At 47.9% G+C, this 27,834-nt stretch overlaps 1 long non-coding RNA gene across 2 annotated transcripts; it reads left to right on the top strand.

Moving 5' to 3' along the window:
• Positions 1 to 360: 360 nt before the first annotated feature.
• LOC106014451 (uncharacterized) lies at positions 361 to 26,520 on the top strand. 2 transcript variants are annotated; one of them, XR_005269423.2, is made up of 4 exons: positions 361 to 828; positions 1,466 to 1,507; positions 18,807 to 19,022; positions 24,105 to 26,520. It is a non-coding gene; the product is annotated as an uncharacterized lncRNA (long non-coding RNA). The 2 variants fall into 2 exon arrangements; XR_005269424.2 differs by lacking the exon at positions 24,105 to 26,520 and adding an exon at positions 19,056 to 21,078 and having other exon boundaries at positions 18,807 to 18,974.
• Positions 26,521 to 27,834: the final 1,314 nt, after the last annotated feature.

Below are 27,834 nucleotides of genomic sequence, written 5' to 3'. Positions count from 1 at the left end.
AAGCTGGGGGGATAAGAACTGAAGTTCAGGCTCACAAATATACCAGGGATGCTGAAATACTGTTTCCAATTCAGATTACACAAATTAGTGGACTCCCAGATTGGCTGATTGCAAAGCTAAGAACATAAACTTCCCCTGTGAGGTTGTGGCATTACGGTGCATATTTTTGTCATTTTTCCTGTGAGGAAAGGCTGAGGGACCAGGGTATGTTCAGCCTCGACAAAAGAAGACTGAGAGGGAATTTTATCAATGTTTATAAATACCTGAAGTGTGGGAGAGAGAGGGACATGGCCAAGCTTTTTTCAGTGGTCTGTGGGGACAGGACGAGGGGCAGTGGCCACAAAATGGAGCCCAGGAAGGGTTGGAGCCCTGTAGGAGGAAGGTGGAGCTGGGAAGGGCGAGCTTCCCTGCAGACACCTGTGGGAAGCCCCAGGCTCTCCACATGGGCCTGGCTCTGCATGGGGCTGAGCTGCAGAAGCTTTTTGCTGCTTTTAGAGCCAGACAGCACGAAGTTTCTGAGGGGGGCAGCCCCTACCCCCTGCCTCAGGGAGCCCGGACTGGAGTGGAGCACCCAGGGCGCTGCTGCGGGCGAAGCCCTGGACACAAGCCACTCAAAATCCGGAGCAAAGCGAGCTGCCCCTGCCATGAAGCTGCTCCTGAGGGGGCCACCATTTGCCCACCATTTCCCCAGGGAAGAGCTGAGGGAGGCAGGGCCCGGCCCCGAGCAGGGCCAGCAGGGGGCAATGTGGCTGCGCCCACGGGCACGGCCCGGCCGCGCTCCCGGCCTCTCCCCGCCCGGATAACCCCGAGGAGCTGCTGGACATTAAGGTCTGTAATCGGGTGTTTGTGTGAACAAAGATTGTCTTTAGGCCCGTGAGACTCAGCAGAATAAGCCCCAACTCTTAATCAGATGGCTTCTCTAACGCTGGGGAAAAATAAATGTTAACCCGGCATACGTTGCCTGTGTGAGAGGAAAACCTTGGCAAAAAGACACCAATCTCCCTAAATGTTACTGCTTGGTAACAGGGGAATAAGCACGAAGAACAAATACTGCTAATTATGGGGTTATAATATGAATTTTACCTGAGAGTGACTAACCTTTTCCAGAGTAATATAGAAATGATTGCTGCGTGCTTGAGTAGATCCAGATTTAGAAAGGTAACTCCAAAACACTAGTTAATAGAATAATTACATTCATGCTGCTAATACCCATTTCCTTGTTGAACTTGGTGTCTGAAAACTGGTTATTTTATATCTGTAAATAGTCTGCTTGCCTAATTGCTTGCTTAGACAGCTCTGCTCCCAATTACACACATGTATGGGAACTGCTGACACCTGTGGGGCTGCAGTGTGGGCCAGGAGGTGTCTTAAGGAGGTTGGGAGGGACATTTCTCTGTCTGAGGGAGGTATAACTGCCCTCCAGCTAACTGCTGCTGGGTTTTGAGTGATGTTTTTCCTTCCCCAGGGCTCGAGGAAATGCAGCGTCCAGCACCCCGGATGACCACAGGTATGGAGGCATGGAAGGGGATACAGCTCCTGTAGCACCCGGGTGTCACCCTTTGTGGTTCAGCCGGGCCCTGAGGTGGCTACGGGGCCATCACAGCCACACAAGCCCTTCTGAAGTCTGCAGCATGTGCCCAGGTCCCACACCATGTGTGAGAGCTGAGAGCAGGTCCCCCATCCCTGCCCCAGAAAGCAGATTCCTCCTTCATGCTCACAGCAGCAATTCACTTCTCTGGCAGCCTGCTGTGGGCTCTGTTATGTTCAGAGGACACTGCTGTGCCTCCGAAGCGTGGCAGTCCTCGATGCCATTCCTCTTCACGCTCTGTGCAAAAAAATAAAATTGAATATAAAACCTAAAACACCCACTAAATTGACACCGTCATTAACACGCCTCTTTCTCCAAGATTAAGTTGATTGATTGCCTAACAAAGGCTTATCAGAACGATTAAAAGAAAGGGAAAACGACCCTTAGGGCACCCACCACGCCTCCTGGTTCACTTCCCACTTTCTTTCTGTGTTAATGCTGGTCCATGAACATGGAGGAAATACCTGTGGCAGAGATGGGTTCTCCTTGAAAATACACCAGTGAGACTTGGGGATAGTTCAGAGCTGACCCAGTGGTTAAGGAGTGGTGGTTCAGCAGTAGCACCACAATGATATTGGAGGGCGACTCATGATTATTCTAGTGCCTGCCTTAAATATTTGAATGTGCTCTGTGTAAGCTGAGTATCCGTACAAATTTCAGGCTGAAGTGAATTCAATTCATTTATATTATTAATATAGCAAAAGAGCTGGAGTTCCTTTAGGCCTCTCTGGTTTCCAGGTGGTGTGCTGCTTCTTTCCTAGGGTAAGGTCATGTAAAGCTCAGAGTTTACTGTTAATAGCGACGAGTGAGGCCCTACCAAAGCTCCCTGCTCCTCTATTTGTGGTGCTAGCAAATACCTCCAGACAGGCTAAGCCCAAACGGCCAGAGAGGGGTGTGAGTGAGTGCTGCAGGGGGGCATCAGTGCAGCGAATGCAGCAAAATTAAATGAGACCACACATTTCTGCCCGGTTTCTTGCTGCAGTGCTGCTTTAATTCTCTCTCTGCCCAGATTTGCAGGCAGATGCTTGGGTAACAGAGGGCTGAGGCTTGGTAGCTGATGGTCTGGGCCCTGCTGTTCAGGCTGGATTATACCTTACTCCATAAACAATCCCATCGGCTTCGTACAACATACTGAACAATATTGAAGGGAAAATAAAAAGTCTAAATTAAACTGAGCACTGTGTGCAGCATGGTAAATGAAACCTTTTCCTAGTGAAACACCCCTGGCAGCGTGTGCTGGAGGTGCAGGAAGGACATGGGGCTTTTAGCAGCCTTTGCTACTTTTTGCCAGAGGCTCTCACCCTGGTTTGGGTTTGTAGTGCTCTGTACCCGCCTCTGGATCACTTTGGGATTGATGTCGGATCAGGCATTTGAATAGAGCAGCTAGAGTTTGTATTTCAGAACAAGATTATCTTGAAATATTTACTGTAGAGGTGTTGATGGCACCAGCATGTTTGTGTCAAAACGTCTGACTGACATGTTGCTTTTCAAATAACCCTTCGCTCCTGAGATACTTAAAAGCTTTTCCAAACATATTCTCCTATCTCTGGGGGTATAATCTGCTTGTTTCAGATCTGGCTTGCTAAGGGCTGTCGTTTTGCTTTTGAGCAAGAATATTTGAATGTCAGGATTTGTTCAGTTTGGTGAGTGGGACACTTACAGATTTCTGTACAAGCTTTTACCATTTGTTGTGGAAATCACTGCTCGGATGGAAGTCTTCACTACAAAAATCATATATACAACGTGTCACCTATTACCATCAAACCTCTTGGAAAAAAAACCCTTACGTAACCCAAACCCTAAAATATTTTCCTCTATTGAAGACACACAAAAGCCCGCTGCTCCTAGCAGAGTTTTAACCCCTAGGGGATAGTGCAAGAGTGAATGGTTTTCAAAATTACTGCAGTTGCTGTAAATCCTTGAATACTACATTGGCATGTGGAAATAAGCAGGTGTCATGCAGAGAAATAAGAACCCTCACCTCACTGAATTTGTGATCCTGAGATGTTTGAGCCTTTTTGGCTGCAAAGTGGCCCTAAAAGCGTGGAACTTAACTTCTGGGCTAGGCAAGTGCAACCACAGCTAACGTGGGGCCCTCCCCGACTGCCCTTTGGGGTGAGCTTCTGGGCAGCTGGGAGCATCCCCACCTGAAGTTTTGTGTGCACAGTTTCCATCAGCTGAAAACAGCCTGATTACTCCGTAGGTGTTTCCCTGTTCTGCTCCTTGCCCAGAGCCTGAGGGTTTCCTGCCCGAGCCCCCAAGGAGCTGCAGCAGGGGTCCAGCAGAGCCCCTGTGCTGAGCCCCGCCGCTCCCAAACTCAGCATTTCAGGAATCTGTGGCATCAGAAAGTTGAAAAAAAATAGGAAATTGAATTCCTTCCTCTCCACTTACCATTTTCATTATTTTACCATGTTTTAGGGCTTACACGTGAACTTTAGTCTCTTCTTCTTTTTTTTTTTCTTTTTTTTCCTTAAAGCAGATTAACACTTTATAAATAAAGATAAGAGAATTATGAAAACTCCGGAGAAAGGCAGCGTTTGTGGTGCTAAATTATGCAGCAGCCCTGCCAGTGCTGTGCGTGTTCATTACCGGGTGGTGCGACACACGCTTCATTTGAAAGACAAACCTCTCCTCACCTCCACAGCTGATCCCATGGGGTAGGGAGCCCTTCACCCCACAGCCCTGTCCCGGGGGGCACGAGGGCTGGCAGCACAGCCCCCTCCTGCCAGAGCCTTCAGTCTTTATTTCCCCCTTTCTGTGCCCAATGATGGCCATCTGGGCTTGGGCGCGCTGTCGTGTACCTCAAGCTGCTTCCAGCAACACGGCAATAAAATTGCAAGATGCCTGCAATCTGTTTGTAATCTCCTCCACAACATCCCCACCTGCAGCCTGCGAGCGAGGCTGTAAATACTTCCCTCTGCGCAGGATGGATGCAACTTTCCCAAGGCTCAATTGCCAAGTGAACAGGTTTAGTTTTGCAAATGTTGTTAGACTTTGTTATTATTTTAAGAACGCCGATTTTACTCCCCTGCCCCCCTTTTTTTCCTGTGGCTTGCTCCTCTTTCTAGCATGCCTGTTCAAAGCTCAGCGCAGGGATTTCTCAAGCCCTGCAGGACCCAGGTTCCAGCTGACCCAGGGCCCCAGCAGCAGCTGAGATGCTTTGCAGCAAGATTTTGCATAGCACCTGACTGATTCTGTATTACAGAGGGAGAGAAGATGCTGCTAATTTAGGTACGTGTTTCCCAGTCCACACAGGTGTCTTCTCTGGCTGTAACACTACCCGAATCTTAGGTGGGCAACTGGTACGAGCTCTGAATACATTTATTGCTGAATGATAGCAATGGGATACGGAGAATGTGCATGCAATAAAAGCGTGGATATCTTCCAACTGCTGTTGGCAAAACGCTTGATTTGGTGAAGATTTATCATAACAAGCCATCTCGGCTGGAGATGGGCTTTCAAATGCCTCTGCTGCTGTACAGGCTGTCTCCTGACGAGCAGCAGTCACAGCAGTGGGGCTAAACTTGTGACAAACTGCAGAAGCACACGTCTTCCGTGACATTTGCGAGGTGACAATGAGCCTTGCCTTTGCAGTTCTATAATTTCCTGCAAATAATTTTATTATAGTGCCGTCCGCCGGCTTAAACCCAGCGCAGAGCTGTGATGTACTGAAAATGCTTTCACACCAGGGGAAAAAAAGAAAAAAGTGAAGCTGATACAACATGATGCCTCGCTGTGACTTTCTCACGAGCCTTACGAAGCTCTCCAGTCTGCAAAACACAGCAGCAGGTCGCGCTCCCTGCCTCTGGCTGGGCTGTTTGCGTTGCAGTTTGTATTTTTGGGGTGGTTGCAGCAGCTGATTTACACTCAGCTTAATCTCAGAGGGAAATTAACACTTCTGTGACAGCATCGTTTATAAGGAATAGCACATTGCTCGTCTAGAAGCTTGTCATTGCCGTAACTAATTAACACAGCATGCTTAATTGCTCTGTGCAATTGAGGGTGGAGTTCCATTTACCTCCGGTGAGGTGGGGAGGGAGTGGGGAGCCTGGGCAGCCCCTCTGTACACACAGAGATCAGCTCCATGCTGCACTCAAAGGCTGTCTCTAACTCCATTTAGTTTTGGAAAGATGGGCTGGGGCTGGTTGGCTTGCGTGGTTTTCCAAATGGATTTGTATCATGGCTAACCCCAAAATTTGGCAAATGAGTCTCAGCAGACCTTTGGTGATCTCAGGCCTGCCATAAGGGGCCTGAGCCTGTAATTATTTCCTTTAAAATCCCTGCCTCGGCTGAACACAGAGAATATCTAATTAGCTGAAAGCCATGATAGCTGTCAATCACATGTCGCCCCTGCCTTAAAGGGCAGAGTTATTCCTGAAGACTTGTCATTAAAGGGAACCGCTGGTACAGCCGGCTCCGATCTCGCTAAGAAACAAGATTATAGATGGGTAATGTTACCATGGAAAGCCAAATGCTTTAATCATAGCCCAGCAACAGAGTTGTGAAAGCCACACGACCAGACAACTTCAACCAAAGCCAGGTGCCAGATATTTGAGTATTTGCAGGCACTCGAGGGAACTTGGAAATGGCTGGATTTGGCGTGGGGCTTGGCAGTCGCGGCAGCGAGGGGAAGGTGCCAGGAGTGTGGTGGGGTCTGGTGGAGCATTGTTCTCAAAATATCCAGGGAGGGAACCTGGTTCTTGATGCAATTTTATCTGCTCTGGGGTCTCAGGAGCTCTTGGTTGTGAACTCTTACTGGCATTTGAGAGGAAGCCTCACATCAGGGAGGACAGAGCAAATTGTGGCGCCTTTCTCCTTGGTGCCACGGCTCTGGGGGCCCTCAGCAGCCCCCAGGAGACCCTGAGGGTTGTGCAGACCCAGCATTTTCTCACCTTGTTGAGCACTCACTAGTCAACAATGGGTCATGCTGACTTAGTTTGCAGACCAGATTTGGCCCAAAATTGGGTGGCCAGCAAGACACTGCCATGGCATGTCACCGACCTGCCTTGGTGGCTCTCAAAGGAGGAGGTGCTGCCTGGGATCTGGGTAGAATGTGGCTGGGCTCAGTGAATAAATCTGTCTTATCCCATAATGGTTGGAAAATACATACGATTTGCCAGGAGTGACTTGCACTGGTCCCTTTATCCCCAGAGAGAAAGGAAGGAGGATGATTATTCACTTGCTCACAGCCAGGAACTAGGAGAAGCTGGGGCCAGTGTCCAGGCACGAACAGGTCAGTGGTTAGGGCCATGCTTTGGGGCAAGGAGCCACCCCTATGGGGCAGCAGCCAAGAGGATGGGCTGGAAAACTGCCTTGTTCTGGTGGAAAAATGGCCAATATCCAGGGCTGAAAAAATACAAAAATACAAAGCCATGATACCAACAGTCTCAGGTCTGTTTAGAACTGACCGAAGAAGCCATCGGCTCGTCTGGGATTTCCTCCTGTTGTGGCGAGACAATGGGAGCGGCTCGTCTGGACGTTTTATTATAGCCAGTGGGTACCAAATGTAAATTATACACTTAAAAAATGAAACCGATAAAAAGCAAGAAGATTTAAATAGGAAAGGGGCACATAGCAGCCAGATTTAAAGCCAGCTGGAGGTTATGTAGCAGCAATGAGATTAGGAGAGCCAACGAGAAAGCCCTGGGACATAATAGAGCTGATTTGTTATGGGTACAGAGCTGAAATAATAATAATAATAAAAAAATCTATTCTGCCTGTTGCCACACTCTTCCCCTGATCTCATAACGTTAATAAGATCATAATGAAATGCTGGCAAATTTTGGGCTCAGTCATAAAACGTGAAGGGCACGCTCTGGTTTTCCCCACCTGAATGTCACAGGACAATGCCTGTTCGGGCTGCCGCCTGATCTGAGTTTCTTCTCATGCAGCCGAGTTATGAATATGTTGATGCGTGTACTCCTCGGCAGGATTTAGTGCCTGAACTGTGATCAGAGTCGGTAATGAGATAATACCTTTCTGTCCCCTTCTCCTGTCTGTGCATAAAGAACAAGCATTAGCAAACGCAGCAGAGGGGTGAGTTTGATGCAAGCCTGGAAAATTTTTCTGTTGTATTCCTCTGGGGGAAGCCTGGTGCTCAGACGTGCTGGTATCTTATGGATACCTGCTGGTAATTTTCATGATGGAAGAAGATTTTAATCTGTTATCTTGGAAGAAGTTTCTTGGTCCGTTTGTGGTGGACTTGCACATTTCCTGAGCTCCCGTTTCTGAACCTCACGAGTCTGGGAAAGGAAAGGGGAGCTGTTGCAAATGGATCAGGGGAGAAGCTGCTGTAAAGAAAACGGGGGTAAATTCCTCTCCAAAGGTCAGTGCGGGCTGTAAAATCAGATTCCCAACGCAACCACATCAGCAAATACCTGGGGGGGCCCTGCCAACCCCAGAAGCTCTCAGAGCAGGGGGGAGTGGTTACTCTTGGGCTGCGCACTTTGTGGTCAGGCAGCCTGATGCTTATTAGAGGTCTGACTCCACCGTTTTCTCATTCCCTTCTGAGTAAGCCCAGTTGGGCTAGAGCTTGAATCTTTATTTTTCAGTTGCTCCTTTTCCTGCTGAGGGGCACTGCTATGCCTCACCAGCCATGCCAGGCCAGGAACAGGGCCAGGAGCAAGGCCAGGAGCTGCACCTCCTCCTCCTGTCCAGACCCACCAGGACCGAGGAGATGGTTGCAGCCCCTCTCATCACCTCCTCATTACAGTCTGCTCCTGCTTGCAATTAGTGGTCCTCTTATTAAATAACGCTTTGTACAAATAACTAAACACGCTCTGTTGCTATTGCAACCCAAGCTTGCTGCTTGCCAGAACAGCGAGAAGTGGCTGTTCATTTACCTCCCAGCCCTGTTCAAAGGGAAACTTGTGTGGCTGCTGGTGGCTGCTGGCATTCCTAGTGCTCTGTCTGCACCGGGAGAAGCTTTGTGAGATGCCAGGGTCTGACAGAAGCTCCCTCCTTGCTGCCACCAACCAAGTTGTTCACCAGGCGCTGCGTGGTGCTGCGACATCCCAGCTGCACAGCCTGGCGCACTGACACCCCTAAAAAGTTTGCAAGCTGGGAGCGTTACAGCTTCAGAGCCATCTTAAACACTTTGTTTGCCTGCTGCTTTCCTCTTCCTTTAATTACTTTCTCACTTTCTGCACCTTTTTTTTCTTCCTTCCTATTTTTTTAACTTGTCCCCTCTCCTCCTTTGCTTCACAGCCCTCATGCACCCTGTGAATTTGTTGGTTAGACCTGAAGCTGTAACAGTGGCATCGTATCCCTCTGCACAAGCACTGAGCAACTAATCAGTGTTTCAGGTTAGTCCTTCTTTAGGAGAGAGCTGCAATTCAGAGAGTTTTCATTTTGAGCCATGAAGACAGGAATAAATGATACTTGTTAGGTGGTTGGTGGCACGTCAGTGCTAACAGCTCGTTATGGCTTGGGCATGGCAGAGGAAAAGAAAATGTGGGGCTGGGGAGTAACCAAGGCAAAAGCTGGTGCTTGACTACAGAAAAGTCATCCTTCTTGGACACTGTTTTTTAGTTTTAATTATCTGTGTAATATTATCTCCAGAAAATCTAATTTTTTTTGGCTAATTAGTTAGTCCCTGCCTGGGGCTGATGGAAGGCTGCCTTTCGGGGCGGTGTTGTTGCACAGCTGAGGAGGAAGGCAGTTTGCAGGAACGCACACTAACGCCAAGTCTCTGAAGTTACACAAGATGCTCCAACGAGACAACGGGGAGAGATGTGAGCGGGAGCCAAATGCATTGCGAGTTGCTCACTGTTACTGAACCAAAAGCACGTGCTTCAGAGTCTCGTATCTGCCAAATGCCTCCTCGGCCACGTTGTGCCTCTCGGGGCAGCTCTGGTAAGAGCAAGGCTCCCGTCCAGATGCCTGGAAGGGCCCCTCGGGGCTTCCCCGTGCTGCCAGACCTGCAGCAAGGTGAACAGCTTCACTGCAAGCACTGGATCACAGTGTCAATAATTGATTTTTCAGTTCCTACTGAGATCTTGGCAACCAAATCCCTGGCAGCCTGGCGAATCTCAGCAGTGAGGGAAAAGGTCTTTTGTCTTGGAAACCTGCATTTCCTGCAGGTGTGGCTATTTGTTCTGCTAGTGAAAGAGGGGGCACTATCAAGTGATCACCCTGTCTGATACTTTATTTGTGGCCCTTGTGAATTCCTGATTCCAGCCTTGCATGGACCAGAGGGCAGTGTGTACTGTGGGGGTCCTCGCAAAGGTCATCATTGGGGCAGCTGATCCCCAAACTCCCACTGGGAGGGCTGTTTCATGAGCCACCAAGTGCCCTGTTACCCAAGCACCTGCCTGCATGCAGGGTTTGGGTTGAGGACAGCTGGGTTAGGTGGTGTTGTGGGGTGTGTGGCTCAGTTCATGAGTGTTAGAGCAGAAGAAGAACATCCTTACTTTGGATTTTTTCACAGTGAAATAATTTTTTTCTTTCCGACACAGAGGGGGTAGGAAGCAGCGTGGTCCTTGCAGCCATCTCCTTCTGCCCAACCTCCACCATCTCCCCCAGCTGGCCCCCAGTAACATTATTATAAAACTCAAATAATTTTCTTGAAGGAAACAAGATGCCACAATGGCCTCCCAGGGTGTCTGTCTGGAGACGTGGTTGGCTCCAAGCAGTAAATTGAACTGTGGTAAATTAGAGAAGCATTTTGTAGCTTCAAAATTGATCATTTTTTTAATAAATGTTAATATATTCAAAGGAAATTCTCTGATCCGACTGCGTCAGCCTATGCAAGCATTAAGAAAAGAGTCAATCAAGACATAATTTTGTGATCATGTAATTCAGAATGGCTTTGTATTCTTTCTAACTCACTTATTATTTTATTGCTAGAGCTCTATTACACATAGCCGTAAAACGCTGTTTATGCCTATTCATTCATTCTCTTGACCCTTAGTTAAAATATAATTTTTCAGGATTCATTTTTAGCTGAAAACATGTCAATCTCTGCAGGTAATAAGGATGTTAATAGGAAAACTCTTTAACTGCAGGCTTTCTTGATGCATTACACATCAGTTGCTAATTGGACTTGTAGAAATTGCCGAAATATCTTATGACCACTGGGTCTGATCCACTGGAGCGTTCCTCTGGATCTGTGTCAGTGAAATCAATTACCTGACTTCTGATCCCTTTCCACTTAAGTTTGGATTTGCAAAGTGCAGTGTTAAAAACTGGCTAAAAGCTGACAGAATTAATACGGGTCACAGCTTGGCACAAGTTATCTTTTTTAGCTTGGTTTCCTAAAGAAATGCCACTTGTGTTACCAGGCTGCCAGTATAAGTGCAACTTTGGAACCCGTTGACAAGTTTTACCCCCATCTAATGACGGAATCTCTGAAATGGTGAAATCCCCCCAAATTCAGTGGCAGCAGAGATACACAGAGAAAATCCTTTCCAGCGCTTTAACCTACAGGAATGGCTGCAGTGAGACCCCAGCTCCTGGCTGAGCACCAGGGAAACAGCAGGGGAGAGGGATCAGCTCGTAGGGATGCTGAGGTGAGCAGAAAGCTTCCCAAAGCTGGGGATTTGGAAGGCACGCGGGAGGCGCAGTGGCTCCTGCAGAGCAGCTTGTTGAGTTGAGCAGGAGAAGAGCTGGAATTTCCAACCCAGTCACAACACAAGCCCTGTTGTCATCCGTAATTCCTATAAAACATCTTTCACACACTGTTTTGCTTGTGGAATCTTCACCTTGGAGTAAATTCAGAGGTAAACCAGTCTTAAGGAGGTGTGTGCGCACGCATTTTTAATATGACTGGTCTGAAATGTGAGGTTGTATTTCTGGCTGCAGTGCAGCACGCTGGGCACGCACATTTTTCCAGCTGTCTGTCTGTGCAGCACCCTTGCAGAGGCCGTGTCAGCTGGCAGGTTGCCTTCCTGCTCATCTCTTGGCTTTATTGTTACTTATAATGTACTCACAAGGCTGCTCCTGCTTTCATCTTGTCTTTTTACTGCCTTGCTTGTTTTTATCTTCATCCTGTTGTCTTTAGAAAGGTCTTTATAGAACAGCATCTATCTATTATGCACATCTCCCTCTTTTATTAATAATTCATTAATCAATTTAGAGCGGAGAAGAAAGGCACCAGAAGCAGCGGTGAGGAGCGATCACAGCTCAGGAGCGGCGCCGCGCAGATTTTGCACCTCGGGCTGCGGCGTTCGCTGGCGCTCCCTGCACTGCTGCCAGCGGTGTCGGCAGGTATTTGTAGATCTGCTCTTTAAAAAAAACTGTGTGCTTTTCTAGGAAATCTATTGATACTGAGCAAAAATGGCCCTGCCTTTCCAGAGCCGGGGTTTGGTTTTTGCAGGGAAGCAGACGCTGGCGTGTGCGCCTCCGAGCGGCTGCTGGGCAAGGCAATTACCGGCTCATCAAGAATTAAAATTCACCAGTGGCTGCGCAGCCGTTTCACTGAAGCTTCTGGTAATAAAGTCAAAATTGTTTCGATGACGTGTAGGAATTAATGCCTAATTCTGAGCAGGCAGCTTGGTTTTACAGCCAGCGTCCTGTTCTTCGTACATTGTGGAGGTGCATGGCCAGAGCTCCATGGTCTGGCTCGGTGTGAGGATGCCAGGGTAGGACACGGGCACAGGACACGTCCCGGTGTGTCCCCGTGCTTTCCCTGCCCATTACTTGTTTTGGGGGCAGTCTGGGATCTGAGTGTGGGAATGACTGTGCTGCTCATCCAAGGGGAAGTAGCTCCCTGGCACAATGTTACACCCTGTTAATAATGCAGTCAGGTCACCAAGAAGGGAGTTTTCCCTCTAAGGAAAGTTAACGACCCCTCTTAGTCTGCTTCTGACCTGGAGTTTGCCTCTTGCAATGCTCCTTTCAGTACCCGCAAGCCAACACACTGAATAAACAGAGCCGGGGCGACCCTCTGGAGGTGGCTGAGTCCCCAAACCCGTGAGATGTTGAACAAGTTCCCATACTTCATCCTGGCTCCTGCCACTAAGTCACAGAAAGGGATAACATTATGAGTTTGTAATTTATTTCCATATTCTTTAATCATATTTCAGTGGCTGTTTGGTTTATGACCTTTAAAACCACCTTAGATTTAGATTGATAAATGGGTGGCAAATAAATTTAGCAAAATAAGCAATTTCAGCCTATGGAAGGTCAGCAGAGGGCTGTGCAATCACGGCTTCCATTAATACGGTATATTTCAGTCAAAAGCTTTTAAACGCTGAAGGTTTTCAGAGGGAAAGCCTATAGCTGTGATGAATGGGTTTCTTCTAATAGCTGAATGGAAAATGAGAAGCAGAGCAAGGCAGCGCCCACCTGGTTTCTGGCTGGGGTGTCCCTGCGGCCACGCGTGTGCAGCCCAGCACGCTGCTTGCTGCCACCGAGAAAATGGCATTTCAGCCCCCAAGACCATTTGAATATTCTTGTAAATGGGTTAATTGGCAGAGATTTCTCATAATAGCCATAATTATTATTAACATGGAGCTGGAGCAGAGCCGCAGAGGACAGGTAGACCAAACGGGCGTTTTGATGAGCAGGTCTTGGTGGGGAGAGGGAGCAGAGCTGGCATTAAGGCTCCGTTTTCCCCCAGCAGCTCGTCCAGCAGCACCAGCAGATGTCTGAGCAGAGGACTGGACCTCTTCGAAGAGGCAGAGTTTGTTGGATGTGTTCCTTGCTGCATTTCAGCTCAGCTACGTTCGTAACCGTGTGCAGGCATCTCCCGTTTGCTGGGGCAGGGTGGGCAACTTTGTGGAGAAAGCAATGTGAAAGCCTCTGGGGCTGAGCCGAGCGTGTCTTCGTGTTCAAAGCTGTCTGCAGGGTCGGAGCCTGGATCTGCTGCAAGCAGCAGTGAGAGGGATCATTACAGCAGAGATCCAGGGGTGGCGTGGAAGGGGAACATTAAAAGCAGAGCTAGAGCTTGTTTCTGATCCTCATAAAAGGGTATATTTGCTACAAGTGGAGTTAAAAATCCACTGTAAAACCTCTCTCTCTCCCATACAATGAAATAAAGCCAGTTCTGGCTCCCGAGAGCCATGGGTCTGATTGCTGGCCTGGATAACAATACCTGGGAAGGCTCAGAGGTGCTGGGTGAGGCTTGTGGGGCTGGGCTGTGTGTGGGCTGGGGCTGGGGGCCAGGTCTGTGATCCTCGCAGCAGGCTGAGCCCGCAGCAGGCAGCCCCTCGTAGCTGCTGAGCTGCATCTTCTGGGTCCAAACAGCAGCCACCCTGAGCTGCCTGCAGCACAATGGAGCATGGTGATTCCCCCCCAAAATGCACAAAACAACCGTGCTGCTTCCTCCGCCACCCTGCAGCCGACCCAGGGACTCATCGGTGGCTCTGATTTGTGCTGCAGCCCCAGGACAGGAGCAGGGCTGGCCGGGGGACAGCTGTGTGCTTGTGCCAGCCCAGGACCTGTTGTCTCGGGAGCAGGAGCTGTTTGTTAGTGCTTGAACTGCCTTGGTGTGCGTGTCTGATTTAGTATCACTTAAGAAAGTGATGTATGATTTCAATTAGGAAGCAAAGATGCTTACTGCATCTCCATGATATGTTTGGATGGAGAAAAGTGCTTTGCACAGGCTTTCTCTTTCGGGGGAGGGAAACGGAGCACGGGGCGTCGTGGCTTGCCTGCCGCAAAGTTATTTCAATGTCGGCTGGGAAAGGAAAGCACATCAAGCTCGCCCCGCGTGTGCCAAAGCCGATGCAGAGTCACTGGGAGGGACGCAGGGGCTCAGGTTGGTGGGGTCCATGAAGGAGCAGGCTGCTGGGTGCCAGCAGGGGTTGCTCTCTGCGGTGCTGGGTGCTCTCTGCTGGCTGCAGGAGCAGCTCCCTGGATGCCCTTGGCCCTGCATGGCTCACACCCAGCAGGTTGTCCTCCAGGGGGACAGGAGCACATGGTTTTGGTGGAGGGTAGTGAAGATTTTGTCCCTGCTGCCGGTGTGGAGTTCCCTGGCATCGCTGGGCTGTACTTGTGGTGGTCAGAGGTGTGCTGGGGTTGTTAAAGCGCCGTGTTTCTTAGCAGGTTAGCTGATCTGAGCACTGTTACCGATATAAAATCAACGCCAGCTGTAGCTAAAAATGCTGGTTTCAGATCCCACTTGCCATTTATTCCTGGGGAGAGATGTTCCCGTGTTGCAGCCACATGAACACTCAACGAGAACTGCCCAGAAGAGCTACAGTTTTCCTTCAGGATGACACGGTGAGGTGCCCGGACTGCTTGCAGGCAGGTGGGAGCTGCCTCACCTCGACAGAGGAGCCCCTGCACAGACAGAACAGCGCCCATCACCTTCCCACACCTTCCCCAGGGTGGGACAGGATGCTTGCTTCACCTTTGGCTTTCTGCTTAATTAAACAACGTAATTACATCGCAGTGCCTGTGCCCTTGCACCCCTGGATGCTGCCTGGCTGGGCGCTGCTCCCGTCCCATCCCGGCTTCCCACAAACAGTTTGGAGCTGAAGGTGAGGCTGACAGCAGGCTCTCCAGATTCATGTACTATTCATGCAGTCCTCTAGGCTCCAGTGGAGCCCTTATAAGATAATAAGAAATTAATGGGACGTGGCAGCCGACACCTCCACCACAGTTTCCATGCAGGGCTCTGTGCGTTTCGCTAATATTTATTAACTGAGGATCACAACAGTCTGCCCGGGGGGCCGGGGGCTTTGCTGGGGGGTGCCTCTGCCTTCGGGGGGGGGGGATAAAAGGAGAGCTCTGGGCTGGGTGCCTGGGGGTACGGGAGGGGGCTTGCGGATATTGAACACAGCTGCGAGTGGAAGTGGGGCCACAGAAAGATTAAATGGGCTCAGAAATGGAGGAGAAGGTCAGGAAGAACGTCCCGTTTCTCAGCTCTCCAGGGGCAGACCGGAGATGGAAAGTTAGGGATGAGAACTGGCAGGAGAGGAGGCTGGAGAACCGAGGGAAGGACAGACCTGAGCGAGGGGAACGGCACAGGAGGAGCTGCAAAGTGATGGGAGACGGGGCAGGAGAAAGGCACGCAAAGGACAGAAATAAGGGCTGGGAAGATGAGTTACCAGGAAGGGCTGGAAAGCATCTGTGAGCCCTCACGTGCCCCCGTGTCTTCAGGATGCTGCGACTGAGCCGCTCTCTTGCACATTTTGTGTTGTACAGAGGACTAATGGGTTTTCCCAGCGAGGTTAAGTGTGGTGTTGGCTTCTATTTCCATCCTAAGCTTTTTGAGATCCCCCAGCACCTGCAGCCATTCTGCTTGGGCACGTGCAGCCCAGGCAGGGCAACGTCCTGACCTTGGAAATGTCCCTTGCTGAGGCAACAGACCCCTGGACAAGGATGCGAGAGAGAGAATTACTGCCGTGATTGATGCGAGTGCCTATCTGCCAGGTATTGTAGGTAGTAATGTATCTGGAGGAAAAAGTCCATCATTTTCCAGGTTATTGAGCCTGGCTGTGTAGCCCACAGATACCAGGCTGTTGCCATTCCGCGTTTGCTTCAGAAATCAGAATAATCCCAACCTACAGGCTGGCTCCCTTCCACGGAGATTTCATATCCTTTGTCGTGTTTTGTGAAAAGAAATTGGACAACTAGACTGAAAAATACCTTTTCATTCTTTATGCTTCCTAAGCAATATTTGCAGGTAAGCTCGCTCTGTACCTGCACCAAGTTCATTTAAAACTCCTTCTTTAGGTCAGTGATGTTAAGGTGCTGCTCAACATCTTCCAGCCATAGGTAGCGGTGTGTGTGCAGAGATGTTAAGAATCACCCCAACGGCCCTGCTGCAGCTCACAGCAAGCCTGACACCTTCTTTTATACAGTGGTGGATCCTCGATGCTTCTCTTGAACGTGTTAAGAAGCCGACCCCAAGTAGGCATGAGAGAACCTACTTCTGCCTCCCAATACCTGATCCTAATTTCTAATAGTCTAAGAGTGTCTTAGCCCTGGAAAACTCATTTTTTTTAATATTATTTACTATTTTTGTTCTTGCTTCTAATTATAAACCTCAGTCTATTTGTTAATATTGCTCAGCAATATTAAAAGGGCACAGTATTAAAGGGCACAGTGCCAAAGGGGTTTGACTCGCCAGGTATGACACGTGTTGCCCAGAGGCACATCTCACCTGGCGAGGCGCTCTGCCTTTGCACCTTCACGTGCGAGGACAAGCAAATGTATTTAAATTTATGATGGCTAATGGGCTTATCTAACTACAGTTAAAATAACTTGCTGAATTATTCATGTGGTATTTGGAGTCCTGATTGTGGGAACAAATTAGCCGGCTGCAAACTGAAGGCTGCTGCTGCTCATTACTGATGCACGGCAGCAGGCCTGGCGCCGGGCGAGCGGGCGGGCTGGCTGCGAGCATCCAGATGGGGAGTCTCCACGATGGTGTGCTCCTTCTGGGCAGTGCTTGCATGGAAAAGCATCACAGGATCCACTGCTGGCTGCTTGGTGTGATCAGAGGTAAGGAGGCAGCATCAGGGAGGTGTCCTGTGCCTGGTGCTTCTGAGCTGAAGGGTGGTGTCCCCTGAGCATGGCCAGCTCAGGGAGGATTTATGCTTTCTGTATTATCTCCAGCAATGGAAAACCCCAACGTTGCCAACTCTTCTTGTGCAAGCAGTCCCAGCAAAGCCCAGTTGGTTCTAGAGAGCTTCCTTTAGAAGATCAAGTGATAGCCTTGTTTGCTGGGTGTTCAGCAGAGTGATAACTTCCTTCTTTTAATGTTGGTTGAAAACATCAGATAATGGGGTGGAAAACATCAGATAATGGGTTCGTGTAAGAAACCATCCCAGCACCTGGGGATCACCCGGCTGCCAGGGCTTTACGCAGAGATCAGTCCTGCAGCACCAAGGAGCTGGTAGGTATGTAAGGACTCAGGATTGTGTTAGTGCCAAAGACCTGCCAGTTGTTTGGTGTGCCACCCGATAAGGATGGCATAATACAAACAGGGCACGACTTGGATAATGAGGGGCTATATGTGAAGTGATATGATTGCTTGATTAAGATAATAGTTGAAGCATGTGGAGAAGGAAATTATAATTTATATATTGCTGATTGTGAGGTTTATTTTAAGGACATAATTTAGAGATTGTCAAAATCAGAAATAAAGATCCTGAGCAAAAGGAGTCACCAGAAGGAAAAGAGAACTTGGGACTGAATGAGGAATGCCTGAGGCCAAGCAAGAAGGACTGGTGGGCAGCGGAGGGGCTGGAGGAGGCAAACATGAGAACTCCTGTCTTAGCAAGGACCAGGACCACGAGCCAAACTCTGTCAGGGTCAGAAAGCGATTTGTGGAGGTATCTGCCTCATCTGCTGTGGGTAGGTGCTGCTTGAGTTTGGTGGGATGTGTGCGAGCTCCTGCTGCTGGCTCACTCAGCCAGCCCTGGGTCTGGGCTGCCAGGAGCAAGAGAGCAGGGGAAAACTTTCTGCAAGGCAGCCAGTGCGCTGCCTGCCTTGCTGATTTGTTCATCCGGGATGCCTTTAATATGATTAATGTGGAGGGTTTTGCAAACTGATCAAGACAGACCTGGTCTGCCAGTAATTTCTGCTCAATTACAGAGATGTTCAATTTCAAACACGCCGTTGGTACGGTAATAGAGAAAAGCCAATTTAGCATCTTGCACAGGCTGCAGGTAAAGTGGAGGCGATCCTGAATATTGATCAAACACAGACACACACACAAAAATATTGGAGATAAGTGATAAATATTTCTGTAGAGACTGAGTAGGTTTATACTGACTGCTGTCCCTCTGCAGCCTCGCACCTTAACTCCTGATCCTTTAATTAGAGCTGTCCAGGGCAGACTTTCAGCTTGCTTCCGTCGTATGCCCATTATGAATCAAAAGTTTATTTACTGCTCTGTTTGATGAGTGGGAAATACCGATATGGTGGGTGAGCTCACGACTTGCACAGCCACCATCAAAATGCCACAGTGAATGAAGCTCCCCACATGCTCTGACCTTGCCGCACAATTTAAATAGATGATTCTTCAAGCCGAATAAACCTGCTCACATTAGGCAGTAGATGAGCCACTTGTACAAGCTACAAATGCAGCTCCCCCCTCTCCTAATTAATAACACAAAATAGTGGTAGGGCAGATTTATGCCTGTCAGCAGAGCAGTTAGCTGTCATGCCACTGATGAGTCAATGGCTTGTTGTACCGTAAGTGCTGATAATACTCGGATCCGGGCTGGGCACTAAGCTGTGATACGGCAATTTAGTTTTCACACCCCATTTAGTTATGCTTTTATTCCAGATTAATCTCTGTTTTTCCCCCTCTTTATTTCAGTTCTAGTGCAACAGGCTCAACAGTGACCCGGGTCACGGTGTGAGGACTGGCTGTTGCAGGCTGAGCTCCTGTGTGACTGCTGCTGAAGATTTTGGAGGGCAGGACACTCTGCAGAGGAAACACACAGCTCCTGGGCACAGCAGCACCTGGTTACTATTGAAGACCAAGGTCCATGGTCAGAGGGATCCTAGAAGCAAGAGGGAAACATCGCCACAGGTAACTTACGTTCCATTTGCCTTTTCTCAGCAGCATCACTTTCAAAAATGGAAACAAACAGCAAAAGGAAGACGTATCATGGTCCCCAACCATGAGTTTTTAGAGGGAGGGCACTGTAAGGTCTTATGCTGGTGCTGCTTCACATTGCTGCTCCACACGGATTTAAGGTAAGGGAAATTCAGGAAGGACTTGGGACTGAGCTTGGTGGCAGCAGGGCTATGGAGAGCTGCAGTGCCCTCCCTGCTAACCCCCGGAGTGTCTCCAAAACAGGGCCTTGAAATAGCACTTGGTTTTGATGGTCTGTCTGATTTGGAGGCTGCCCAGCAAAGACTCTCCTTCAGCACCACATATGAACATAAACAATTAAGAGATCACCTCTGGGCACCCACCAGCCAGATTTGGGATGATATGGGTTTGTCCTGGGCTATTGGTGCTTCTCCTTTCTCTGGTACTTTGTCTTCCCCTGCGGACTGGCACACTGAGAATTTCCTTTCTGTCCATAACATCCTCACCTCTGCTCTCAGCAAGGCTTCCCAGCGAACCCAATTTGTTTTACATGGGGTCACAGCCCTTGGGACACTGCTGTTCCTGCTGATCAGGAGCATTTGCTCCATAGTGTTGGAGCATGATGGGTTCAGCAGACAATGGGGTCTGCTTCTCCTTAAGGCTCCCACCTCCCCTCTGGGGGCCTGCAGAGGCTCTTTAGCTGAACAGCCTCTGCAAGCTGAATTTCAAAGCCTTTTGTGCAGCAAAAGTCTTTCCCTGCAGACATGGAAACGCTCAACGCTGTGCAGACCAGGAGTGCCCGGGACCATTTTTAGCGTTGCTCCATTGACATTTCAGCTAGGGTGCACTGATTGAATTCATCTGGGACAGGAAACCTTGGAACCCTGCACCCAGCTCACACCTGGGCTTCCCCACAGCCCTAGCGAAATGCCAGTCAGTGCTGTGCAGCTGACAGAAATGACCACATTTTTTTTAGGAAGTCTGATGTATGACAAGCAGAAAAAAGGAAAACTAACCTACAAATAATAAGGGATCTTTTACATTGTTTTTTTAATGAAACTATTACATTGACTGTACGTGTATGTCCTCATACAGAATAAACAGCTCTCTTGGTGCTAGCCTGAAGCTCTGTCAGACCGTCCCTGAAAGGCAGAGGAAAATCTGCCATGCACGTGGGACTGAGCTGGCTGCAGCAGAGGGGGAACTCAACCAGCAGCTGTCCTCTGTACTTCATTGCTCACTTTGATGTTATGCAGAACTCATGAAGAGTCTTTATTTCTGCTACCCCAAATCTCAAAGCTTTTTAAAAAATTCAGTCAAACTGTTCTTTGTGCCTGTGAACATCCTACACTGAGAAGAGGTTTTAATCCTTCCAGAGCAGGAAATGCATTGAAAAATAGCACCGAGTAGAATTAAAATTTACAAGGGCTGCTACCCCAGCCTGGTGATGGGAGGTGCAAGATGACCTGCTGCTTTCTGGAAACCCTGACTTGGAGAGGATGCATCTGCTGCCCTGTTGTAGCTGAGCTCACAAGTGCTGTTTGACTTGCCCGTGGCCAGCTGGGGCTGGTTTGGATTTCCACTCCCTGTCACCCTTTTATATGCGTTGTTCATATACATAAGATAATAAGGCTGAAAGAGGAAAATGGGCATGGTGATAGAGAATGTATAAAAAGAGCAGATGATGCTAAGTAATGACCGTTAAACTACATAATAAATCCTTGGCAATAGTACAAAACCTTTGCAGCTGCTCACAAGGTAGAATTATTTCATTGCTTCCAGGCTTCATACATGGATATATAAGTCAGTGCATCAGCATCTTCAGGGACACATCCATAATAAAGATAAGACTAATTTTCATAGCAATGTTTTTTCCTGTCAGCCAAAGGTAATTAAGTGGTTAAAGGAGAACTCGGTTTGCTACCTAATGTAAAAAATAACTCATGCATTTTATGTCTCTTAGTCTTCTAACTTTCCTCAGTGTCAGGCCACATTGGGTTTGCATTTACTGTAACAACCTTCCAGTAGCTATGAGACAAAGCGTGCTAAGTGGGGGGTTTCTAATAGTTCTGCTTTTGGGTCTGATGTCCCAGCTACCCACAGACTTTAGGTATGATCAGAGCATGGCTCTGAACTAATCAGAAGTAATGTAGAGATAAAAGAACGTGTCCAAAACGAGGTGAAACTAACAAATGAAAATAATAAGGGAATTAAATGACAGTAATTGAAAAGGTTTTTAATGTCTTAGATGGTACAATAACACTCCTTTACTAGTTACCCAGCCTTGAGACCAGGTCTTGGCTTTTGAAAAGTTTTGCAAATGTACACAAATTGATGTAAGTGAAGCACTGTGCTTTCCGTACATCCTTTACCTTGCTAATAGAAAAGCTTTCTTGGAAGGGAGCTTGGGTTGGTGCTGGGAGATTGTGCTTGTGCTCTGATCCTCAGGAAGCCATAGGAAATTTGCAGAAAATTAATTTAGTCTTGAAAGTGCTCCATTACGCTGATGTAGCAGACAAATCTGGCATTCCTCAACAGCGCTCTCGGGTTTCTTCCAAATCTTTCTACGCTGATCATTATTTCTACACCATCCAGTCCAATATTCTCTGAAATTTCCTAGCACATCTTGCCAAATTACCCTTGCAGTTGAAGAACCTTTATGGCCGAGGCAGATGCACTTCAAACCACGGTAAGTTTGGCACCGTGTGCTTTAGGAGGGAAGCTCATCCCAGGCGCAGGCTCCTGCTCTCTTCCCAGCAAAAAGGGGAGGTTGTCCAAAATTTAAGGGAAAAAATAAGAATCAGATGTTGAAGCCTCATTGTTAATGTTGCTTCTGTGTGTGTGTAGAAGGGAAATGTAAGCCTTGCTTTCTGGCCAGGCCCCCGTGAAGTCCTTCCCTGCGAGGAGCACAACCCTTCTGTGCTGCAGCCAGGCGCACGTCCCGTGGCTTCATGCCCTTTCCGACCCGGCATGCCTTCCAAGTGCAGGAACTACTTTCTTTTCTTCCCTTTGTTGGCTTTTTATGCTTTTTCTTGTAACGGTGTAATAGTGGGAGAGAAGCTTGTGGAAATAAAAGCCTTCCACTAAAAGGCTGCAACAAAATGCTTGATACCAGGGAGGGATGAATGAGACCTTGAAATTACAGCCTGCAATATATGACTCAGTCCTGCTCATGGGTACTAAAGACATTAATTTCTGAACACTGTCTGCTTTAGTAGGTAATTTTTGCGAAATGCCTGGAGAGGCTGGTGCATTTCACCATATACTGTAATGAAGTATGGCAGGTTTTAGAGATGAAGGACTTTGCAAAGGTGCAGCAGCTTGACACCAGGATTCATTTTGAGCATGAGCTGGTTCCTATTTTATCTAAGCCTGATTCCGTCATCCTTGGAAAGGAGGGTGCTTGCTTTTGATGGTGAATCTTGTTATAAGTACTTATTTGGCATGCCAGTGAATAGGAAAAGCTATCATGATTTGACATATGAAACGTGAAGTCTCAATTACTTTTATGTTGTTTTTCCTTCTGTAGATCGGGAGTGAAAAATATATTTTAATTAAAAAGTGAAATATGATATCCAGATCTCAGCACGCCTCATGGAGAACAATCTAAATTTTGGAGTGCTTCATAAGTCTTGGAGCAGAGCTTACGCTGCACTGCGCAGGCATGGGCAGCAGCACAGCTGATAGCACCGCCTGATGGATTTGGCCATTACCTGACAGTTTCTTTACTTAAGGGAAAAGGAGGCTGCGGATGACATCCTGCATATTCGGATAGCTGTTGCTGCAACATCCCTCTGTATGTTTTGTATTTAGATCCCTCTTCTCCTCGCAGCCCTAATTTTTTTTAAGGAAATGAGGGTTTAGAGCTCATGCTTTGTCTTCCTTCATTACCTCCTGCCCAGCCTCACCAGAATGTGACAAGATGAAGGCTCAGAGATGGCACATCTGGCAAAATGCTCCAGCAGCCAGTGGTGGGGCAGGGCTGTTGCTCAGGTAAAACCAGGGAGAGGCAGGTTATTGTGTGTTGCTGATGTTGCCTGGGTTATTGGCTGGCACGCTGGGTGGACTGGCAGCAGCACGCAGGCACAAGGCCAGCCAGAACAATGCCAAAAGCCACTGGGAGCACAGAGGTGTTCCTGAGTGGGTGATGGTGCCAAAGTCATGGTGAGAGAACGCTTGCCTCAGTACTAAGGAGTGGAGTCTCTCTTCCCCATCACATTACAACATGGCATTGTATTTTGTGCTGACAGAAATATCACTGAATTAGCTCCACTGTTCAAATTAATACCTAATTTAAAGGGGGTAATTCTTGGCATGCAGGGCAAAAACTTCTCCTAATACATTTTGAAGAGCTATGTCTGAAAATGTAGGCAGTGTTTTCCTTGCCCACATTTTTTTTAAAGGCATTTTACTAGTAACACATCCCTTCAATCTGTGCATTTAGAATACAGACCTTGATTCCTCCTCCTTTATGATAAGTGGATCAAAACCAAAGTCCTTTATAGAGCTCCCTCCAATTTCCCAATGTAATGCACCATTTCACCAATAAAGCAGTGGTTTTTAAAGCAGAAAGTTGAACTTACACAACATTTTGCTAAGCTAAACGTGCTGAAATCTAACTATTTTTAATATCAACCCCATCATGATGCTTGCATTTTCCTTTCAGTGCACCAGCTGCTAGGGTTTGAGACCACTGCGTGTTGGTGGGTACTTCAGCTGGTGTTCCCTCAAAGCAACCCCAGCAAGCAAGCGTAAATTTAGTCCATGCCTTACTGAATAATGCCAGAATCATAAAATCCTGTGCTAAGAGAATGGCAATCGCTACACTTGTATGCGTGGTTGAAGCAGTACTCTCTGTATCTAAAAATGTCAACAACTTAAAAAGGAATCAAAATCAGTTATGACAAAAATATAGCTGGATAATAACGCAGTGTTTTAATAGAATCATTAAAAATGCATTGTATTATCTGCGTATCTCACTCTGAAAAAATAGAGAAGCAAAAAAATGAGCATTAAAAAAATTCCTACATCTGTGACATCGGAAAGCGCCTCAGAAATGCTCGTGCTTTGCTCCAGACAGGGCGTGCTGGATGTTCGTGGCGTGCAGACCCAAACTCCTGGTGCCTTTATGCCTGCAGAAGTGTGGAGCTGAGGACAGGGAAGGTGCAGTGCCCTTCCCGAGGAGGGGAAGGTGCTGCAGGAGCTGCCCTTGCCCAGCACCGGGACTGGAGCTGGTGGAGGGCTTCTGCTGTGCTGCCTCCTGTCCTCACCCGGTGTGGCTGGGGGCCCTGGGCTTGCCTCCAGGCCCATGGCAATGGGCTGCATGCAGCCAGGCCAGGGGCTGCTGAGGGCACGCACCCTGCCCAGCAGTGGTAGGACGTTTTGGGGCATGTATTGTGCATTTTTAAGCATGTTAGGGAGTCCAAGAGCGAATAAATGAGATCTTTCTATATTAGTCCTCTTGGCACTCAGGCTAGAGTTCATGATAATTGTTTATTTAATATGTAGTCTGAGTCACTAATCATCTTTACTTGTAAGGATCTGATTACATTTAAACCCCGGGAAGTCAATGACTGTTTTATTACTGATTTCATTAAGGCCGGCGTTTTAATCCTTGCCATCTAAATCTCCACATTTGAACAGAAATTCCTCCAGAGCTCGTTACTTTAAGCATGAGAGCAATGGGTGAAGCTTACCAATCACCCCATCCATTATTATATTTAGTACCAGGGTAGCTGCAGTGATAGAAGGACTTTTCAAATAAACAGTCATTAAGTACGGCAGCGATAATGGAATGTGCGCCGTGAAATTATCTAATTACTGACACTTCGAGTCTGTATCAACAATTTGTTTTGAAATGGAATATAATTAAATTCCTTTGCTCCAAGTACATCCCAAAGAACAATAAGCTATCAGGCTTCAACTAACAAAAAGAGAAAGAAGGTGACGTGTAAAAATGATCTGGAATATCTGCAGAAAACGCGTGCCATGGCTCCCGTTGCTGGGATCTGTTAAAACCTGTTGGTGGTTCTGCAAATGGAAAGGATCTTCCCAAAGGAGAGGGAGGAGATGAGGACGGTAACAGATGTTACAGCACCCCGGAATGCTTTATTGTTGGCAGTGTGAGATATCTGGAGCCTGATCTGAAAAGCAATTGCTTTATTGGGTCAGTTTTGAGAAGTAATGTAGCAAAATGAACAGATGCATCTAATCTGTAATGCAGAGCAAGAGTGATCATCGATGTTTCGGAGTGTGGAAGGTCGTCACTGCCATTTGTTGGACAGCCTGCGAGAGGGAAACGTCTCACTGCTGAGTACCAGAGGTAACTGGACGCTCGGAGAAGTGTCTGCAGCCCCGTGTGACCCAAACCTGGTGGTTTTCTCTGAGTCTGAGCATGCGAGGGCTGCAGGGGGAGCCCTGTGAGGTGCAGGTGGCATCCATCTAGTCGCAGGGGACACTGATGGTGGCACCACAGACCTCGGAGGTGTAAGGGGCTGGGGCTTCTCTGTCCCCTGATGCACACACAGGTCAGCTTTGCTTCGGCTGTGCCAGGAGTCTCTGGTGGGGAAATAGACTCGAGAAATATTTGAAGAGTGCCTTTCGAGGCACTAGCACAAGTACTCGTGTTAAGAGCAAGAGTTCAGGAAAGAAAAGAGGCCCGAGGCAAGAAAAAAATGTTTTCTGGAGTACATTGCTTGTAGCTTGCTACAGCTCCTCCCTATTCATGTTTTTAACAAGAAATCCAGGTTGCATGCAGCTTTTTCTTTCTTTTTTAATGTTGCTTTTCCTCTAGCAGCAAGAAAACCCGTGAGTAGTGCTGTCTTCAGGTAATTTGTATTTTTTATTTTTTGAATTAATTACAAAACACATAACCCAGCAGCACAAAGCCGCCGAGAATGTCATCACTCAGGTATCGCAGCCTTTCATAAAAGTCAGAGGGGCCCTGCTCACGAGCACCTGATGTTTATGGCTGCTGCTTCTGAGTGCTTTGTGTTTCTGCGGCCGCCTTGGCTCGTGTCCATTCTTGCTTTAACCTCAATGACTTTGGCATAGTTATTTCAGTGCTGAACTTCACCTGTTTTGTCTCCGAGTCCTCGGCAGAATATGAAGTCTGCTGCTTGCTTATCAAATATGAAGCCGTGCACAACTGGGCAGCCTGATGCTAATGGAATCGATGCAGCAAAAGAGATCTCCCAACCCCTCTGTACTTTTTACAATTTACTTTGCTCGTCACCCATTAATTCTCGTATTGATTTTCCTATAAAACACAAACTGCATTCCTATTGCAGCCCAAGAAAAAAGCCCATTGATTATATTGGAACAAGGTATCTTGTAAAAACGAAATGCCTAAAACATTTAAATGTAGTAAGCTCTGTTAAAGTACATAAATCACGTTGTTTAATGTTGTAAATGAGTAGTGCTGCCTTAAACAAGGAGAAATATAGCACCATAAAACAATTTTGACACAAAATAGCAGCCTCTGGTTCTATGTACCTGCCAGTTGAGAAGTGCTATCAATAACGGTTATGGCTGTTTGCGGGCGGGAGGGGGGAAATGTTCCCAGTCTCCCCTTTAAAAAAGTTCCTCCAAAGTCACTTTCCAAAATTGACAACTGTGGCGTTTCACCCGGCTATAAATAAGGGCTGATTATTACCGTGTCCTGTTTACTTTTATCATTCGCTCATCAAAACCTTCCTGATGCATCATTACTAATGATCGTTTCACGGGGCAAAGTCAGGCTGCGTGCCCAGCGCTGGGTGATGGGGAGGTGACCGCAGCTGCTCCCCCCCCACCCTGTGCCCACAGTGCCCGCTGAGAGCAGGGACACAGCTCCACCAGCCTCAGGGGAAGGTGGCTCAAAGGAAATCCGTCCTTCCACGCTGCTTGGGGCTTACCCCAGGGCACAGAGGGCTCCCGATGGGGTGTGATTTTGCATTGTGTGAAAAGGGAGGATTTCTTGATGTCTAGTAGAAAATAGCTGCTTTTTGTCACCAAAGTTATAATTGCAGAAATCTGTTGATTCGTGCAGTGCTTTGTGGACCTGGTCGTGATGGAGGGCTCCACCAAACCCTGCACAAGCCCGGGAAAGCTTTGGAGAGCCTGCAGCTAAGAAGAAGACGAGGCCAGACAGGGATGGGTTTGGGTCCAGCAGGAATGAAAGGGAGGATAGGGTAGGAAGGATTGGCAGTGGTCTCAGCAGCTTTAAAACCTGAGCTGTTTCCAAGGTTTTCAGGATCCATGGCAATAAATTGGATGGGGATGGGGTGGGGAGAGGAAGGTAGGAAAGCAGAAAGGAGGGCGATTAAGGTGCTTATTGTGCAGTTGCTTAACGTTTAAGCTGGGCAGAGCCGGGGCCTTGGCTTCCTGCTCAGCGCTGTGTCTGCATGGTGCTACCGAGCCTTCTGCCAGCTTGGGACAAGGGAAAAGGAGAATTAATTCTTCTCAGATCAGAGCTCTTACAACAGGAACAGGGCTGATGTCTGTTGCCTAACCCTTGGATGTGTGTTTCTGTTATTTTAGTTCTTGTTCCATCTTGCTGGAGATGTTCATCTCCTTTTATTTGATTCAACTTTTTGCGTGTGCTTTTCTCACCTGAGAAGCAGAGCTGCAGAATTGGGGGTGGCTCTGCCAAACTTTGTTTATCCGTCAGCTAAAGCCTCCCTGCCTCTGGCTACATCGCGCTAAACCCCAGCAACACTCAAGTGACTGCAGAGAGGTTGCTACAGACTTTACCCAGCGAGAGCAGAATTTGGCCTATTACTCCAGAAAGGATTTGTTTTAGGGGATTTGAAGATTCCCTGAAGCT

The sequence above is a fragment of the Anas platyrhynchos genome, chromosome 14 (assembly GCF_047663525.1).
Source record: "Anas platyrhynchos isolate ZD024472 breed Pekin duck chromosome 14, IASCAAS_PekinDuck_T2T, whole genome shotgun sequence".
Lineage (NCBI taxonomy): Eukaryota > Metazoa > Chordata > Aves > Anseriformes > Anatidae > Anas > Anas platyrhynchos.
This window is presented reverse-complemented; position numbering and strand designations above follow the sequence as displayed.